Here is a 19,986-nt window from a genome sequence, read left to right as displayed (position 1 = left end):
GAAAGAATGTCAAAAAGACCTCTTTCTATTCTCTTCCCTCACGGCTCATCTCCGAGTCTTTTAAATTTATTCCGAGATTTTTAAATTTTATTTTATTGAAGTTCTTACTTGCTCATGACTTATCTTTTGGCCACTCTCAATTTTTTTAAATCCTGAGTCTTTAATTTTCACTAGTCTGTAGGACAAGGTTTAAAATAAAACTCTAATGAGTTCAGAGAAAATGAAAAAACTTATGAAGGACATTAACTATTGACAGGGTTGAGAGAAGCTAATAGAAGGGCAGCCAATAACTACTCTAGAAGGAGGTAAGATACTAAAACATTGTATACTGCTTCATAAGCAGCAAGGACGGAAACACATGGAAAGTTTTCTCATTATCAAAATAAAAGCAATAAGTATATTATCAAAATGTGAGCTATTTTTATAATAGCTAAGCCATGTAATCCAATGAAATTCAAGAACATTAAGGAACTTTAACGATGTATTTTCACAGCATTCTCACGAAATTCAGAGGAATGAACCCAAGACAGGGTAGAAATCTGGGTTACAGGCCAAGCTCTGCTATGCATGAGCTATTGACTAGCCTTGGGCAAGTCACTTCCCTTCTCTGGGTTGATAATCCTCACAAAAGCCTCCTTGGACCCTAAGGCAGCTCCCCATAGTGGGCTTCTGTAGCTCACAATACTTACAGCTCTCATCAGACTTTTAATTATTTGTTCAATGTCTATCTATCCTCTCCATTTGATGGAAAGCTCCATGTCTATTCACCCCAGACCGTGTGCTCCTTACACAGTGCCTGGCATGAAAGGGAGGGGTGGGAAAAGATGAAAAAAATAACTGAATCAATAACTTGATGATCAAAAAATGAGATGGTAAACCAGATGACCTCTAGGGTGTGCTTAGATGCTAATATACTAAGGGCACTTCTTCCTCTTCAATTTTATAAATGCCGAAGTTTAATTAGGTTAAAACATTTATGGATCACCTAACTTGAATGGAGTCTTAAGCTTGGTCTTCAGGGAGAAAAAGGGTAGCCAAGGATACACGAGAATTAGGTCTTGCCCCTGCCCTTCAAAGAAACGGGTCTGGCTAGGAAAAAAAAAAAAAAACCTGCATTAAACAACTAGGACAAAGGACTAGAACAACTTTAATGAAAACAATGACTTCACCAGTGTGATGGAGAACTCAAGTGATTAAGTGAGTGCTCTGAGTAAGAGGCGTTGGGATGACTCTAAATTATGAGAGTACACTATAGGGAGAGGTGAACTGACTTCTCTGCAGCCACACAGCCAATTCAAGTGAGACCTGATGGAAAGAAGCTAGGCCCCTTCCATCTCCTGGCAGTGAGGGAGAAAGGAAGCCCCTTAAGTCAAAAGTGGGGCTCATGTTCCTGAGCCTACAGGTTCTTCACAGGGTTACAAGAGAGGAAATGGTAAGATCCAGCTCAACAGACAAAGTCAGATATGGCCAAATCAATCCTACTACAGACTGCTTTGGCGGCATGAAGAATTTGGACCCATCTAGAAAAATAAGTGCTACTCCAGGGAGAACCAAGCAAGTGGTTATTGAATAAAAATATAAGAATGGTAAGTGAAGGGAATGAGTTAGACAGAATACAAGAAGTTATCAGTGCAATGAAACCCGTATAATTCTGATCTCTGCCATGTGCCTCCCACAGTGCAAGCAATATAAAGAATGCAAGAGAAGCCCATGGCATGATCCACGCCTGCAGAGGCCTCGTTGTCTAAGTGTGGAGATAAGTAATTGACGTAAAAATTCCAATAAGTAACAAAGTCTCCCAGTACCAAAATGTGGCCTCAAATTATTATACCCAAAGAAGCAAAGCTAGGTTAACAGGGAGGCCTGGAGCAGAAGTGTGACACGGGGCTTTGCCCTTGGCGTCTCTTAGTGTCCCCTTCTTGGGCCTCTCACCCCTCAGGAGCACTCCTCCCCTATCTCTTCCACCCTGGGTAGGAGGGCTGGTGGGCACAAGAGAGCAGCCACAACATTTAGAGGCCTGCCTTGCGGCCAAAGAAAAGCCAGGAAGGGAGCCCCAGACAGAAGACGTAGCAGAGAGAGCACATGTGATTGCAGCAGCCATTCTGAGGGTCGCACAGGGTGTGAGGTGAAGAAGAACAAGATGCAAGTCCTTCATCTTTCCTCAGGGGCAAACCCTTGGAGGGGCTGTGGAGCCTTCCTGGGCAGGGCCCGATCCCATCAGCTCTTCTTCCTAAATCCTGAGGGAGCAGGGGAGAGCTAGCAGGAAAAAAGTCCTGATTAGCCCAGAGGGCAGGAAATTGAGAAGTTTCTTTAAAAATGAAGGTGAGGTAGGTTATCCGACCTAACACAAGTCAACAAAGCAGGCACTTATTTGAGCTGCTGCACACCTCTCCTCCTATTTGCTTTTCTTATCCTGGTGCCTATAATTTAAAAACAAAAACACCTCAAAATCAATAGTTTAAAAAAATCCCACTTGCTCAGAGGCTGTATTTCTTGCTTCCTCTAACTGTGCACAGTTCTGTGAGGAAGGACACACAGCTGAGGCCCTGCTGTCTCCCCTTCAGAAGGATTAACAAGTAACTTAGTGCAACCCAGTCTCACAGTTGCCTGTTACCACCCTCCCTTTCTTCTCCTCTAAACACCCTCAGACACAGGCACTCTCTCCATCAGTGCTCATGGAGGGAGAAGGTCAGGGGCTCCTGTTGCCTGCCTGTAAAACTTCTCTATTCAAAAAAGTTACACTAGATAATCTTTTTGATTATGAGAAAAAAAAAAAATCTACCTTAACTCTTCTCCAAAAGAGAGATCTGGGAAGAACAACATATTGTGACGGATCCTGTCATACCACAAAAATTCTCATGCTTTTTATATATTTCCCTCAAAAGCCTGAGGTAAAAAGGGACAAAATCAAAATTTAGACAACTGGTAAGGGTCTAATTAGAAACACATGAATAACCGAAGAACGCAGAAGAATCCAAGCAATTGTCCTTATGTCTCTCACCAATAAACTCATGAGCAAAAAACCAAAATTAATTCAATGAGAACCACGCATATGTAGATGAAATTACAGCCCATGCTAATAACTAAAAAAACCAAAGTAGAAAAGCAATACAAGCATTTAAGTTATCTTGAGTAGAAAAAAATGTAAAAGCTTTATTTTGTGCATGAGACAAGAAGGAAAATGGAGAAAAGGGAGGAAGAAAGAGTGAGAAGGGACAGGAGGAGTTAGGTTTTAAGAAACCAAGATTTATAGACCTAACATAGACTTAAGTCATAGCTTAAATCATTTGAGCATGAAGTAGAAAATCATAATTTAAATAGAATGAACAAAAGAAACACTGATACGCTTTCAGCTCCACAGTTAGAGAAGGCAGAGCTGCCAGGAGAGCATCACCATTGTTTGAGAACACTGGCAGGTTTATTCATGCTAAACATGTTATAACTGAGAATCAATATGGGGCAGAGTCTGCTTAAATGAACTCCAAGGGTTTGCACAAGCAATCCTGTTAATGTCATGTTCCATTTTATTAAATGATGTTTGGAATAAAAATCTTGTTGGTTGGGTCTTGGAAAACTTTATTTTAAAGAGAATACCTTATGACAGCTATAATTATAGCATTTGATCTCCATGATAAATCTTACTTTACATGAAAGGAAACAAACGTTGGGAAAAGAAATCAGCGCTCAAGTTTCTATAGAGTGGACTTGAAATTGCTATCAACTTCTGATGTGGGCAGATACACCAGGACACCGTGAGTGTCCATGAACATAATGATCACAATCATGGTGGAGGGAGGAGAATATATGTTTAGGTGCTTACTGATAGGATTAGGGGTACTGGGGTCTCATCAAAGAAAGATGTGGCTGGAGAAGGCATCAAGTGGCAGGCAGAGGACTGCTGATCAAGAACTGTGCTACAGACCAGCTCTGCAATTCTGATGGTCAGTAACTTCATCAGCAAGACTATATGATGAGCTGACACGCAGAGCTCTGTGGTGGACAGGGAGAAAAAAGGACAGAGGCATGCAGTATCCAAGCAGCACACTCACAAGCATCCTATAAGGTAGATATAACTCCCACCCTACAAGTAAGAAAATTGAGGCTGAGAGAAATTAATCATCTTCCCAAAAGTCACATTTCTAAAAACTGATGGAGACAGGATGGAAATGAAGATCTGGTTACTAGGCCAAAGGTCTATCAATGCTACCAAACCAAATGGTCATTGAAAAAAATCAGACAGGGCATTCTATGCAGGGAGGAGAGAGTGGGACTAAGGACCAGTTTGAGTCAGAAGAAGTTTGTGTGTAGAAAGAGTAGAAAGGAAGCTGGAGTCAGACTATGGATAGCCTTCACGTCCAGTTAAGAAGCACTGTGCCCTGCAGCCAGCTGGGAACCAGAGAACTCTGGAAATAAGAGAAAGATGTAAGAAATGGGGCAAAAGGACTAAAGGATCTAAGCAAGGTAACAGGGTTAATGGAAGGAGGGAAAGACGGAAGCGCATTTGGAAAAACACTGGAAGGAACAAAAAGTTAAAATCAAGTACTACACTAACATGACATTTTGGTCTCTCAAAGTAAAAACATTCTTTTTTAAGTTGGGGGGTCTCTAAATAATGTCCTATTGTTTAATGCTTGGCAATTATTTCACTAATGCCAATAATCAAAAATTTCAAAAGTGATCCAGTAAGTGTTCTTTCCAACGGAAAAGGGACAGCATTTGATAGCTAAGGGAAGCATGTGCCCATCTGCCTTCTTCCTTGACCATGAAACTTCCTTTAAGGGGGTGTGCCGATAAGAAATGGGTCACATTTGACGATATTACCTCGGCCACAGCTTCACTTCTTTGAAAGGTGAAGGTCAAGATTTAATGACGGGCTTGGGAGGGAAAGAGCTAAGAAGGAACAATCACCCCTTCCTGTGGATCACTGGAAGGGCAGGGCAGCTCACCAGGGCTGGGGGCTTCAGTCCTGCCCTCAAGCATCTGTGCCCACAGTCCTTGCCCCCCAATGCACATCTGTCCCCCAGGAACCTCACAGGATGTGGCCTGTGGCAGGACAAAATCCCAGGATTCAGGATCCGGGGCTCTTGGCCGTCTATCAGACCGTCTCAGCATCTCTTAACACCCTGGAGAGAACAGATGTCTTCACTGTCGCTACAGAAGCTTCATGGAGGGCTGCAAATTAATTCCTGATTCTAAGAACAAAATTAATTGTTTTATTTTTTAAAGTAAAAATTGCACATGCACAAATTTGGGTTACTTCATCTTTAGTTTACACTGTAAGATTAGTACTTCTTTAAAATTAAAATTGAAGATTTTAACCTGGCAACATGTGGTTCTCTATATACAAATCTTCCTGCTCAGAAGAAACACAGATATATGTTAAAACTAATTAGATACAATTCTATATTTTTCCCTCTCCTTCCCATTTAAAAAAAAAATTCAGTAGAGGAGATAGAGACCTTCACAGAGTCAGAAGAGGAGAAACTGGGGCCAGTGATTCATCTCTGCTCTCTTCACCTCAGGAGCCAGCAGCTGAGGGACGAGGCTGATCCCGCTCACCCTTCAATAACACTGCAGTCTTTCCTCAACCAGCAGTTGCAGAAGCCCCGCTGAACTCTTCTGCTTCTTTCAACAAAAGCTGCATCTCTCTAAGGAAATACTGATTCTCTGTAGGTGGTACCACCGTGCTCCAGCTGCTTAAGAAATGTGAGCGCCTGGACTGAATTCAGTGAACTGATGGGGTGTTTGTGCTGCCACAGATCACTCCACTCACAGCTGTGTGGGTCCATGGAGCCAGGACATCCTTTTTACCGTGACTCAGAATCATAAATAAGGTCAGTGCCTCTTGCAACATGAGAATGCACTGTCTTGTAAAGTCACACTCAATCACTGGTTCAAATGAAGCTAACTCTCCAAAATTAGGGGTAAATGCACAAAACACACTATAACACAAAACATTTTTAAGTCTACTTTGTTAGGCAGTAATCCCCCAGATGACAACATCTATATGGAATTATCTTTAGAGTAATAAGCCAAGTTATTTTTCTTTGTCAGAACTGGAATCTTACAAACCCAGTTGTTGAACAACACTTGTCAGAGGTGTCAAAACGTCTTTCAACATTTAGACAGCCACCTAGCCATTATTCCCGTAGGATACATGGGTGGCTGAGAGAATCACATTTGACAGATGCAAAAAAGAAGATATTCATGTGGAAAATAGAACTCATTTCCCAATCATCCAGCCCAGAATTTCCCTACCAGTCGGCACTGGGATGTAGCCAGTCTTCTCAAAAGGATGGATTCAGGTGTTCTCACAATTGCTACTGAACATGGAAGCTTTGCAAATTATCTTGCAATTCTTTATTATACACATAAACCACAAAAACTGCTTATATTGATTCCAGGAGTTAAGAATTCAGGGTCCTCACACTAGAGAGGTTTCATGTTCTATCAGTCTACCCCACTGTTGCTCCTTTCTAGAGAAACTGCCAGGATCACAGTCCTTATTGAAGCCAATAGCCGTAGGCCACAGCTGTTTGGACCACAAGAGGGCATCCATACCCCTAAGATTTACTGGTATAAGAACTTTGACCAGTAGGGATGCTAGTTACTACAGAACTATCATATTCCTTTTTTTTCTTAGTCCATACACACATCATCAGTTAGGTTAGGGGACAATAACGGGAAGCAAGAACAGAAGGACATAAGGAGAGGAAGCCAAAATGGATATGCTGAGCCATGTTAATGGTAGTGAAGTAGAATATGAATTGACCAACCACTGTTAATGCAGACACATCCTGGAGTTGCAACAGACGGGAACAATCTTTCCGGTCCTGAGTGAGGTCCTGTCTCTGAGTTCTGGCCAGACTATGGCTCTTTCTCCTCCTAAAAGGACTCTGGGATTCTTCCCACACTTGGCCATGTGTCTGACATTGTTTTATTTTCTCACCCATCCTTATTTAAGCCTTCCATTTCTCGAGGTATCTTGAACGAGTTTCTGGTCTTATGATCAAAGACATTTATATGGACCCCGTGGCAAGAGTCTGAAAGTTCTACACTTCTCTTTAACTATAAAACAATCTCAGATCTCCCATCTACACATAATCCCACAAATTTAGGGGCTACTTCACCCATATCTGTGATCACACAAAGAAAGGAAATGGCTGGCAAAGCCTATCTCCCTTAGATTGTTTTTAAATTGCTCTTGTCGAATTTTCTCTCCCAGATCATTGCCACATGTAGACCACAATCTCCTTCCAGTGAATCAAGAATGAAGACCCACCATCCTACGGGAGCCTCAGTAATCTCTCCAACCTCAGTGGCACTGACAGATTCCCCTCTACGACTTCAGGTTGATTTCAAGTCTCGGGGTAATTTCTGCATTGGCAAAATCTGATTCTTCTGGTCCCCATAGAATAAAATTGGCTCCCAAGGCAGTTCTAGCATTAGGAAAAGGTCAGGTCTTATCAAAAGTTAATGAGTCAGCCCCTCAGAGCACCTGCACCTTCCCCAACTCTAATTACTCCTGCCTCCTGAGAAAAAGAGGCCACTCATCCCTCTAGCAGCCGGTGATTCTCGATCGCAGGTTATTTGGAACTGTGGGGGGACATACCGGTTGACTCAATGACTTAGTCAAAATGATATGGTTATTTAGTGACCGGGGATGCTAAATAACAGACAGGAAACTTCCACACGATGATGAATCATTCTATCAAAATGCCAACAGCACCTCCGTTGAGAAACACAGGGCCCCCTCCATCATTTGAAGCAGACAAACGCAGGAAAAGGCTAACTGAAGAGAAGAGGACTAGGAGAACAAGCAACGCACCCCACAGAAGTGATCAGTCTCAGCCCCCCGCCACCACCTTCCCCTCACCTCCAGCATAATACTCACGGCACACAAACTCCTTCTTCTCATTCCCTCCACCACGCAAAACTATCTTGGGCTCAGTTAGATTTAAATTACAGCTTTTAAAAATTGCATCTTTATTGCCACATATTTTCATTTGTTCTAATTATAATTTCTGAGCAACTAATATTAGTAATAGTAATAGATAATATCAACTGAAAATTCTTCCATGTGCTAAAGGGCTTAATTAGTAAATTTGTGCTGTAATATATCTGTTGGAAAATTTGCTTCAGAGACTAATTCTTCAGGGGATAACTCCTCACAGGTTAAGCTTGTGAATTAATACCCTCTTATGAAACACTTTTCTGAACCATGCTGGGGCTTGGAAAAATCGGTGATGAAAATTCTCTCACCACCTCTCCAAGACTCTTTGTTAAGCCCTAAGCAATATCAAAAGGGACATCCTGCACAAACAAGCTTCACCACCGAGGGTCAGGGCGTGGAGAGACCAAATGGAAAGAGACAGCTCAGCAGCCTTGCACTAAAGGACAAATATTTTAGAGGCAGTGCACTCGATTATGTCAGAGAGACAAGCCCATGGCACTTTCTGGAACAGATAGATGCCACAGCCGGGTAAAAAGTTCAGTAAATTACACTCACAGACTGCATAGCTCCCCAGGACGGAGAAGTCCAAAACGCAATTCTGTTTTATACGAGGTGAGGTCTTGTTATAACAAGAGCAGTTATCACTACAAATGTGGATTTCCGACAAATAGGGTCCTTACGGACTAAAGCAGTGCTGTCCAACAGAATCTCCTCTGATGATGGATGTGCTCTGGGTCTGTGCTGTCCAAGAGAGTAGCCACTAACCACATGTGGCCACAGAGCACTTGAAATGTGCCAGTGCACACATGGAACTGAATTTCCAATTTTATTTAAATTTTAATTAATTTGAATAAAAATAGACACACATGGCTAGTGACTACTGAATTGGATAATGCAGGATAAGGCTTAGACCATGGTTTGGGAAAATGATCTAAGAGGTTACCACAAGAAATCCTTACATATTTTTTGACCATCTGGAAAAATACTTTCTCAGTGCCCTCTCCACTGCAAACATAAAGACAAAATTCGTAAGCTGTTACAATATCAGAAACCATGAGAGCAATGCTTCTCAAATTTTAGCATCCACCAGCCTCACCTGGAGGTCTTGCTAGAACACCGACAGGCCCACTCCCAGAGATTCTGATCCAGCAGGTCTGAACATTTCAAACAAGTACCCAGTTGATTCGGATGCCAATGGTCCAAGGCCACACTATGAGTAGCGCTAGAATAAAACCTTCAACATTCAAACACCAGCACCTCCATCAAAGTGGAGATTCCTTCACTTGTCACCTTTCTGCTAAAGTGTCTCTTTTTCCAAGGTACATAGTATCCTTCTCAAACGTTCTTATAAGTTTTGCTTAAAGCTATGATTATAAATGTATAACAGAATGTAAATAAACAAGGCTAACTAAGATGGCTTCTCCACATGAGATCCAAGACAGAGTGTATTTGTCGTAAATTTTGTGAGTGTTCTAATAATTACAGGGACCAGAAACACAGCACAGCTGGACTCAACCCTAACAGGACAATTCACATCCAATTCCGGCACCAGCCCTTAAAGTCAACTGAGGCTTTCTATGAAAATAACATGATGACTTCAGGTCCAGGTCAGAGCCACAGCCTCTTCCAACAGTTCTAGAAGAGTTATCAAAAGAACATGTGTCATATTAAAGCATTTTACTTATCACTCCAAGGGCATAACCTCCTTCCACGTTCCCAAACAGAAGAAACAAACATGAAGGTGCTAGAATAAAAACAGATTTCTCCAAACATTCTCTGGTCTTTATTGTATTACCTGCAAAATCTGTTCTAGGATCAGCAGTCATTTGGGAAGATATTCTTCTTTTGAGGGTTACTTCTTTATGTCCTTTGGTCTAACTACATGAGTCACTTTAACATGAAAAGACGACCCCATCAAAAGCAATTTCCTTGGCTGCTCTTCGGAACAGCCTTCTTTCTGCTTCCTCTACACTCCCCTCTCCTAACTTTCACAAAAAAGCCTTCATCCAGAATACACTGTTTGAATGAACCAGAAGAAGAGCAAATAAAATCAGAATCCAGTACTGCCCACCATTCCCATACCACTAACCCTTTGCCCGTCTCCAAACTCTCACTGTTCTCAGTTACTGCCTTCACAAGGATTAAGAGTGATCCTTGGGTCCCAGAAATTTGGGGAGACAGGTATCGTTTCCTAGCATTTATAGAGCCCCCAGGTAGTCACACAGCACTGTGTACATCACTTCCTTAGGCTACTGAGTTATTAACGCTGTGTCTACTTCACAGACAGGAAAACTGTACTAAACTGAGGCTAAATGATTAAGATACAGTCGCAGAGAAACTCAAAGCAGGACTAAATCACTGCACTCCTTCAGCAGTGGTTCTCAACCAGGGGCAATTTTCCCCCAGAGGACACTGGCAATGTCTGGAGACATTTCTGATTGTCACAATTGTGGGGGGAGTGCTACTGGAATTTAGTGGGTAGAGGCCAGGGAGGCTGCTAAACATGCTACAATGCACAGGGCAGACCCCACCACAAAGACTTGCCTGGCTCAGAATGTCAACAGTGCCAGGATGAGAACCCCTGCTCCTCTGGCATTTCTAGGATGACTTTTTGTGGCCCCATAATCAATAGTTAAAGAATTGCTCCCTCTACAATTTGATCCTTGTACAGTATTTGCACCGAAACATACCAGTCGAGTGCTATTTCTGGCATGCTAGGCTCTTTAGTTACTTTTAAAATAGAAGATACATGGGAGCCACAGAGGAAAATGAGGAAAGCTAGCAAAGACCAGGTCCTTTCCTTTAAGGAGAAAACTTAGCAAAGAACAGGTCCTTTCTTTAGCAACCTCCAGGTGCTGAGCTATGGTCTGGGTCTGGCTGCTCACCTGGACTCTTCAGTTGCTGACGTGCTCTGCAGCTGCCTTTTCTCTGCTTTGCTTATCTCTAAGCACGTACATCACTCCAGAGCAGCAATGATGTATGCTTATGGGAATCTCCAGAGATCTACAGCCCCTAATTGTCTATTTTGTTCAGTAAATTGAACTCATTACTGAGCCATGGGAGGCATCGAAGGAGATCAGCCTTTCTGGATGCCCTCTGTCTGAGCCTGGGTAATGGGACATTATCTGGCAAGTATTGAAATGAGCTGCTTAAAACAACTCTCCATCCAGTTTTTCAGTGGAGTACTTTTTTAACCTCCCTCTTTCCTAACCAACTTTAGCTCTGCTTACATTTGTATTAATTATAATTTTCTCTTCAAGGAGTCTGGTTTTAGTTTACGCTCTAGAAGCTGGAAGCTCAGAAAGGATGTGATGTTCTTCCCACCCTTCTTTCCTGAACCTGCACCTGTACTCTGAGAAGGGCACACCAAACCAAGTGAATTTCTCCTCCTGGTCTCAAAAATCTTCAGCACAAATGAAAATCTAAAGCCTACTTTGATTATAATGCTCCCAATGCCCACACCCATTGCACTAGGGACTGGGAATAGTCGAGGAGTGAAACGACATGTGACTTCCAGTGACAGTGGATAAAATAAAATGGAAAGGGCAGAGCCATGTGTTTGCTAGTGCTATTAGCCACCAAGGTGGGACTCATCAACTCTCTGGAAAGCTGTTTTATTCCCGGGAAAAAAGTGATTAATGAAGGAAAAGTTAAGCAAAGTGATCCATGGAAGAGGATGCTAGAAGAGGGGAATAGGAGCCAGCAGAGCTAACAATATGATATGGCTACAAGAAAAAGACAATCAAAGGCCCTGTTCCCTTCTTTACAGTATATCTCAGGAGGACCCAACACCTCCTCCCATGTCAATCACATCCCATACAAACTCACTAAAAATTCCTGTGTTGAACTATTTCCTTGCACAGAATCCACCCCATCACCCTCATCACAGTTTTCATAACTGTTGATTTGCGTGGTGTCTATAAGTTGAATCAACAAAGGCTTTGGGAATCTTTCACAGACAGGGCGCCCCACTGCACTGACTCCAAGAGGCTGGTGAGACAAGAGCCTCTATGACTTAGTAAAACCAGAAAAAATAAAATCAGAGAATGCCTTTGACTTACCCTGGAGTAGAGGGTGTGAGAGCCTTCAAACGCACTTACATCCTCACAACCCATCAGCTCTGCTGCTTTTCACCACTCACTCACTTCTGCATGTTGGATTACGACCAATCGATCACCAACTGCCAAAGAAGAAAAATGAATGTGTTAGGCCAAAGGATCTACAAGCTGAAGTCCCAAGCCACTGGTCAAGCAAGTTTGTTAGAGTAGGATAAGTGTTTAACAAGTAGACCCAAATGCACATGATACCTCAAGCTCAATAAAAGTTTATTTCTGGGTCCTGTATACATATGGACAGTGGACAGGTCAGTCAGTAGAGTGGCCCTCCTCAACGCACTGATGCAGGCACTCAGGCTGACAAAAGTCCTACCATCTACAAAACAATTTCCAAGCTTACCCTAGGAGTCCTCTCCATTCCAGCCAGCCAAGAGTAGAAAACAGCATGGAAGAACTCACATGGCACACGCTCTCTCTTTTTGTGTTCTTTTCCTCAAGTGGATCACAACACTTTTCCATTTCCACTAACGTTCTGTTGGCTAGAACTCAGCCACATAGCCACAGCTAAGCCAATGGGCTGCTGGGCAGCTAGCAGTCAGTCTCTATCATACAAGGCTGGCTCTAGCCCAACCAAGAAGACAGCATTAGGTTTAGAGTTCTGGGTGAGACACTAGCACCGTAACCTTGACTTAGTTACTTAACAACTCTAAGTCTTGGCTTCCTGGCCGTCTTCTCTGTAAAACACCCTGCCTCCCTCATAGGGTCAATGTGAGACTCAAAATGAGACAAAGCAGCCCTTCTCAGACTTCAATGAGCATGCATAATTTCCAGGCATCTTGATAAAATGCAGATTCCGACTGAGCAGGTTCTGAGCGAGGCCTGAGATTCTGCATTTCTAGCAAGTTCCCAATGTACCAACGCTGCTGTTCTCTGGCCACACTTTAAGCACAAAAGAGAGAAAGAATTAGAGAATATTTTTGTAAACCACAAAGTGATTTGCAGATATAAAGAATTATCCTGGCATCGACTTTAACTGATTATAAATGAATTTCCAACTAGTCAGCATTTTTAGGATATATTTAGTTTAGGGACCAGATACAATTTCACAGGGTCACAGGATTCTGAAAATGGAAAGAATTTAAGTGGTCACAACTCTCTCCTCTGATTTTCCAGAGAAGGAAACAAACTCAGACAAGTCAATGATGCCCTCAGAATCTCACATAACTCAGCAGTGTGCTGGGATTCAAATGCAGAAATTTGACTTTCTGTTATTACATAAACTCAACTGATAACCTTCCGAAGAAGGGTAATTTTTATTCTTCTACTAAAGGAAGAACAAATACTATCCTGGCCCATACCCAAAGAGGTACCAGAAGGTGGCATTCACCAGGTTGGGTCACCATGGTACCAAATGTAGACAAGGTGTCACAGGACAGCCATCAAGAGATTTCAAGTAGATGTTCTTGAACATTGTGACGAACACAGATTAACTTCTGTACACCTTCTGGTAAAAACAAGAATTTTTATTTTCAATATGTACAAACTGAATCACTCCTATTTGGAGATAATTTGAAAAAGAGAATTTTGGATTTCAAATAGAAAAGGGAAATAAAATAAGCAGCCAAGCAGGAGCAGCCGTTTCTGTGGTAAACCCTGGGGACAAATAATCTTGAAGAGACTCAAGACTTTCTCCCCCTGACGTGTAAATTATTTTGCATCTTCGTGATCATCATGGGTCCTAGGAGTTTATAGTAAAATGTGAAATGTAGGACCTCTGAAGTGAAAGAGAGGAGTCAGAAACCCCAAGTCATGAGTCAGAAAGGCACTGACTATCTGAAACTCAAACCAGATTGGGGGAGAGGGAAGCCTCTTAGTATGCATGTCATCTCCAATAAAGCAACGTGAATTTGAAAGTGTTTTAGTGAAACTACAGAGTACTTATTGAGCAAGGAAAGATGAATGGAAATCAATACTTGCATATCCATTATTAATTTAAGATGGGTAAAATGCTATTATTAGCATCTTCATTTAGCATGTAATTTTAAACATTTTAATAAAGATTAAATGTTCTAAGAACTTCTACAGGTTTACTTCTGTCCACCCCCCAAGCCTTTTCCAGCACAGTGTCTTTAGCTCCTCAAAAATTCTCCCATCTTGGCAATTTTCCACAACCTACTCTAGAATTTTTACCCTATTTTTGTGCCATGGACCTCTTTGTTGAAGCCAAAGGACCTCCTTCTCAGAATGTTTTAAATGTATAAGATAAAATATATAAGATTACAAAGGAAGCCAATTACATAGAAATACTCCTCTATCTACACAGACCTCAGAGTTCCAGGACCCAATTTAAGAACATCTGATTGGGGAATGACTCTTCTAGGATGATGAAAGCTTTCTCTTACAGGAAACAGTATGCAGAAAAGTTTTAAAAACCCAAAGAGGCACAGTAAAGAATCATCAAGATCAGGCAGTGAAGAATGAGCTGCAAAGAAAAGCCCGACCTTGAATTTCTGCCCAAACTCAATGCTATTCATACTGTGGCTTTAAAATCCTCCATTAAGGAATTACTCAGAATTTTCTTGGCTCCAGCCCTGTAGACACAGCATATTCTGAGTCCTGATTGCAGGTGAAGAAAGGCAGCGTTGGAGGAGAGAAGACTGAGATGAGTCCAAGCTTGGGTCCTAGTTCTCTAAGTAATTCACTGCCACTAACTAGTTGTGTTAGCTTGGTCAAGTCACTCGGCTCTGAATTGAAATTCCCTGTCTATAGAATAAGAAGGTTGAGTTAAATTATCTCTAGGGTTTCTTCCGACTCTGAATCATTACAATTCTGAGACAATACACAATCATTTCTCCAGGAAGAAATATTAGTGAGATTTCTTTTTACCCCAGGTTCACAGTATGAAAATACCTTCTAGATGAGAATTTTTCACAGGCTTCAGAAATACCTTATGAGCATCACCTAGCCATAGAATTATTGCCTCGGAAGGGATTTTAAGAGACATGCGCCACCTCAGCGATCCCAGTGACCAGGTGAGGAAATTCAGGTTCAGAAAGGCAAGGAGATTTACCTGAGGTCACATAACAAGGCAATGTTAATGGACTGTTGTGACTACTGCCATATAGCACCGGCAGGATTTTAGGATTCGGCATTGGCAGTGAAAACCAGCTCAGCAGTTCACTTGAAGAGAGACAGAAATAAACCTCAAACAAGCTGAGCCATAGGATGGGAAGAGCACAAGGAAGCAGGTGACTGGGGTAATGACACCAGAGGCAGCGTCCTATCCCTCAGGCAGGGTCAAAACTGAGGCCTCCACATACACTGTAACCATTTAACCACTGGCCACAGCACCCACCCCCTTAAATATCATGGCTGCAAAATCCATCTCGAAGAGCAGTTAAGAACAAAGAACAGCTACTTCAAAAGAGGGGAGTGGATGAATGAATCCTGGCTAATAAGGTCAATAAAACCAAAGTGCAAGATTTGGATTGTTAATACTGTCTTGAAAGGACAGCATTTAGTTAAGAAAATCTTAAAATACTTGTTAGGAATTTTCAAGTTTTAGAAGAAACTGATTCAGAATAACTTTGACCCACCTTCTGTGGATAGCCCTAAAGTACAGTAATTACTTAACCAGCATTATTTTTACTAATATACTCACCACTATCTTCAGAGCATATAATTATTGGATATTGACCAGGTTTAAAAGTCACATGTAGGGGCCGGCCTGGTGGAAGAATGGGTTCACAGGTTCGGATCCCAGGCATAGACCTACACACCGCTCATCAAGTGATACTGTGACAGCATCCCGCATACAAAACAGAGGAAGACTGCCACAGATGTTAGCTCAGCGACAATATTCTTCAAGCAAAAAGAGAAGAGTGGCAACAGATGTTAGCTCAGGGCCAGTCTTCCTCACCAAACAAATATATAATAAATAAAATAAAAATTAAAGAAATAAAAAGATTAAGACCAAAAATAAGTCACAGGTATATTTCCATAGTCCCCTCTACATGTGTAGGCTAGTTTTACATGCAAAGAACTAAAAACTATGAAGTTGTTGGGAATTTTGATCAGACCATAATTTCAACCTCATGTTCAATTAACAACATGTATGCCAAGTGTTTTCAAAACCTGGGCTATGATGTTTAATTGTCAGTTTACCCTCTGCCTTCTCCCCCACACACAAGCAACAAAGTAATCACATCCATTCCTCAATCCCCACAACACACGTTATTCCCACCTTACATGAACAGTTCTGGCTTTGGCAACTATTTTTTTCAGATACTTTTTGACTGAGAGCTGACACAGCCTTTCAAAGTCCTCTAGACTAGAGGCAACACACTGGTCTGCCAGCTCCCTAGTTCACCTCCTCCAGGAATTCCCAGAGACAGCAGTGCCATCTACTGGTAGGGAGGGCACAACTTGTTTTCTGGAAGCCTGTGGGTGACTTGAGCCAAGGAGCTGAAAGAATGGGAGCCTAGATTTGTGTCTTTGTCAGCCTTTCTTTTCCAGAGCACATTACAAGCATATAACAGATACTGACAACCTGAGACAGAGAACCGCCACAGAAGCCTCCATCGTGAAGGGCAGGTCCTCTGGAAGCCATATAAAAAGCCCCGCCAGCCTACCCACTAACGAGGCAGCTCTGCGCCGAAATGCCTCCTCAAGGCTCTCCAAAGGCAAGCAGTAGAGCCTCACTGAATTAAACTTGTCCTGGCTCTCTTCTCCCCCCAGTGCTTCCGTATCAAGTGATTTCACCCATGTCCCCATCTGTGGCAATGTTATCCAGTTCTATCTTACAGTAAGTGTCCTGGGGAAAGTGCCCAGACCCCTCTCAACGTGAAGGCTCTTATATTTACACAATGTGACACAGATCCTGCTCAAAGGACACTACTGCTTAGGCATGCAGGTCGGACTCTAATCTCTCTCATTCGCTCTCCGTCCTCCCCGTCCCTGACCCAGGGGACAGAAACGACAGAAAGGAAATGATTCTGTTGTTGCTTTGAAAGTAACACTAGTGGGCTTTTATTGAATCAGAGAATAAACCCTTGTCCTGTGGGTCACTGAGGTACACTGCTTCCCGCAAGATGAACTAAGCCTGCCAATCTTTGTTTCCCCTAAGTAATCTTGGGTCTCTCAACCTTTTCAAAACCCCTGCCTCCCTTCCAGAAGCTAAACATAAACATTGCATGCCCTTTGTGTAGTTTATATAAAATGACATTTTCCTCTCTAAACATAAAAGCATATACCTTTTCAAACTGTACCACCTACCCGACCCTCAGAATTCCCTCCTCCCCCCATTGTACACCAGCTAAAAAACAAATTACTGACAAATTTTTAACTGATTCTCATTAATTTCCTTTACGTTACAATCTATATTTCACTTTGCTAGGGTCATTTGTTATGGTCCCAACAAGCTTTGGAACAACTTCTTTTACTTTCATTCACCTCAGAAAACCACCGAAAGTTGATTTGCCGCAGGTGATAAATGTTAGTTCTGATTCTCCCTAACAAATTTAAGTGTTCCCTCTTCAATTTGTTTTAACTTGCCAAGTAAATTAATTTCTTAGCAAGCACAGACATTTCATAGGCATGAGGTGTGTCTTACACGTTTAAAAATTCACATTGTTTCCTAAAGAAACAAAACTTTGTAGGGAGAAGGTAAGAGCAAGAAGGGGCTTTGAAGGGGCATCCGGATGCCTCTGAGGACTCAGGAGGAGAGATTCTTGTCCACTTGCTACCAGAATAAGTTCTAAATGGATGACAGCAAAACTCCAGAATACAGTAAAATCTTCCTAATGACAGTTAGTTGAATTTCTTACCAAGTAGACTACCAGATACATCCAACAAATTAGTTAAGTACTGGAAAACTGAAGGGCCTTTTCATATTTCATTATAAGACGTCCAGGATGCCCTTGCTGTTGCAGGTCCAGGGAAATGGAGAAGGAGAGAGAGGCACGGGATGCCTCGCATCCACCCTCCCTCTTCAACTATGACTTAAAGTAGACATCCCCCCACCCGGCCCCAACACTTGCACCGCTTTGGGCATCCAAATGGTCTTCTTTACACAAGCACTTTTCAAATTAAAGAGGTCCGAACAGGTGTAATTTAGACCCTACTGTCCCTTCTTCCTACAGCCCATTATCACGCTGATAATAAGGAAGCGCCAGCAGCCCCAGAAAAACCCCAGTTTACAGAGATTACCACCACCTCCCACCCAGCCACCCCACCCCAAAACCCATTTCTTCTTGAAAAAGAATCTCCTGTGATGGTCTGGTCTGCAGTTCACTGCAGGCATTTCCCTCCTCCCCATTCACCAGTCATCAGTTTCGCTGTATCTGTAATTCCTTTTTGTAGCCTCTCATTGAGACCTGCTCCACCAGTGCCCAACTGCTTAAAAAAAAATTTTTTTTTTCGCCTCTTAACGAATTTCTGGATTTCTTCGGCAGGCTGAAAGCGTTCAATTTCGGTGCAACTCCGGCCCGAGAGCCCGCGACCGGGTTCCGGGAAGCCCCCCACGGGCGGCACCCGGCTCATCCGCCGGGCAGCCCCCACCCCGCCCGCACGGCTGCGCTCCCCGCCGCCGGATTAGTTCGAGTCCCGCGGCTTGGCCAAAGTGACACTACATTTTTTTCTTCGTTCTCACATGTGACAGGTCCCACCGCATTAAAGCCATCTTCTTCCCGGCCCCAGCCCTGGTCTGGCGCCCGTGACGCCCACGTCTTCCCCGCGCTCAACCTTTACCTGGGGAGGGGGCCGATGCCAGCAGCCCTCCCGGCGGGAAACAAAGGCGGAGGCGAGGCTGCCAGGTGGGCAACTCCCCTCGGGTGCACCCGCCACTGCGGGGAGGAAAACGGGGAGGTGCAGTAGGGGGAAGAAAAGGGAAACCGAGGCACCGAGGAGGGTGGCTGAGCTCGGATCTGCATAGCCCTCCAAAACGGGGCTCCTCGGGCAGGCGGCCCCAGACCTTGCCCGCCCCGCTAGCCCCGCGAGCCCCGCCTGCCCCTGCCCACCCTGCTCGCCCGCGCTCGCCCGCGGAGGGGCAGGGGGCCGCCCCGCGGCTGCGCTCACCTCGGGAGAAGCGCTCCGGCTCCCTCCGACGGCTCGGGAGAAAGCCCCGCCGCAAGCGCACGCGCAGCCGCGCTCTCGTGCTTTCGCGCCCCCGCGCGCGCCCGTCAGACAGGGCTTTGGCCCTCCCCTGCCCTGTCCGTCAGCGTCCGCGAGAGCCAATCCGGGAGCACGGGAGGCCCAGAGCCGGTCACGTGGTCGGACCAGCCAATCACCAAATTGCCCTCGGCAGCGCCCGCTCCGATGTCCCTAGGGGTTCGGTTGCTACCGAGTGGAGCGAGTGCGAGGCGTGCACAAAGGCTTGAGTCTCTGTTTTCGGGGACTGAGGGGCGCTCGATTGATCAATTGCTAGGTCACTTGATATCTCGAATTCTAAACATAAGTAGAAAGCACCTGGATATCTTGTCAAAAGGAGGATTCTGATCCAGTAAATGTGAGATGGGGACCTGAGAGTCTGTCTTTCTAACAAGCTCCAGGTGGTGATGATGATGCTCCTGGGCTAAAGACCACGCTTTGAGTAGCAAGATTTTAGAGGCAGTTGTCAGAAAATGTGGTTATCGCTCCTGCTCTATGTTATCTGAAAGTTTCTAGACCTTTTCTTTTCCTTCCTCCAGTGATGGGAAGCATTTTAGTTACTGACTAAACATGGGGTGCCCTGATGACGCTCATAGTTTGGTCACCAGCCGAGGGAAGGCGTGTTTAACTCTCACATCGTGCATCCTTCGTCTATGGGGCAGCAACCTGTGCCAGTTTGGTGGTTGAAGTGTGGAAACTAGAAGTGGGGACTGAATGCTCCTCAGAGAGAACACTAGGTCATCTGAAGTATCAGGCATGTGTGTCTGAGTGGCACTGTGCTATACTCTTGGCCAGAGAAGCAACATAAGTTGTTTCTGCTTTCTGGAAACT

At 43.6% G+C, this 19,986-nt stretch overlaps 1 protein-coding gene across 4 annotated transcripts in view; it reads right to left on the bottom strand.

Moving 5' to 3' along the window:
• Window positions 1-19,205, bottom strand: part of TMEM108 (transmembrane protein 108) — a 325,972-nt gene extending 306,767 nt beyond the window's left edge. For 3 of the 4 annotated variants that reach the window (XM_070238159.1, XM_070238158.1, XM_005600936.4), the window contains exons 1-2: window positions 19,084-19,203; window positions 12,016-12,134 (exon numbers count right to left, since the gene is read on the bottom strand). The gene's annotated coding sequence lies outside the window, so the exon portion shown is untranslated. Of the gene's footprint in view, window positions 1-12,015; window positions 12,135-19,083 lie in introns of all 4 variants that reach the window. The other variant, XM_005600937.4, reaches the window with a different exon arrangement.
• Window positions 19,206-19,986: the final 781 nt, after the last annotated feature.

The sequence above is a fragment of the Equus caballus genome, chromosome 16 (assembly GCF_041296265.1).
Source record: "Equus caballus isolate H_3958 breed thoroughbred chromosome 16, TB-T2T, whole genome shotgun sequence".
In the NCBI taxonomy this organism is placed as follows: Eukaryota; Metazoa; Chordata; class Mammalia; order Perissodactyla; family Equidae; genus Equus; species Equus caballus.
Note: the sequence above shows the minus strand (reverse complement) of the source record. Positions and strands in the feature narration are given on the sequence as shown.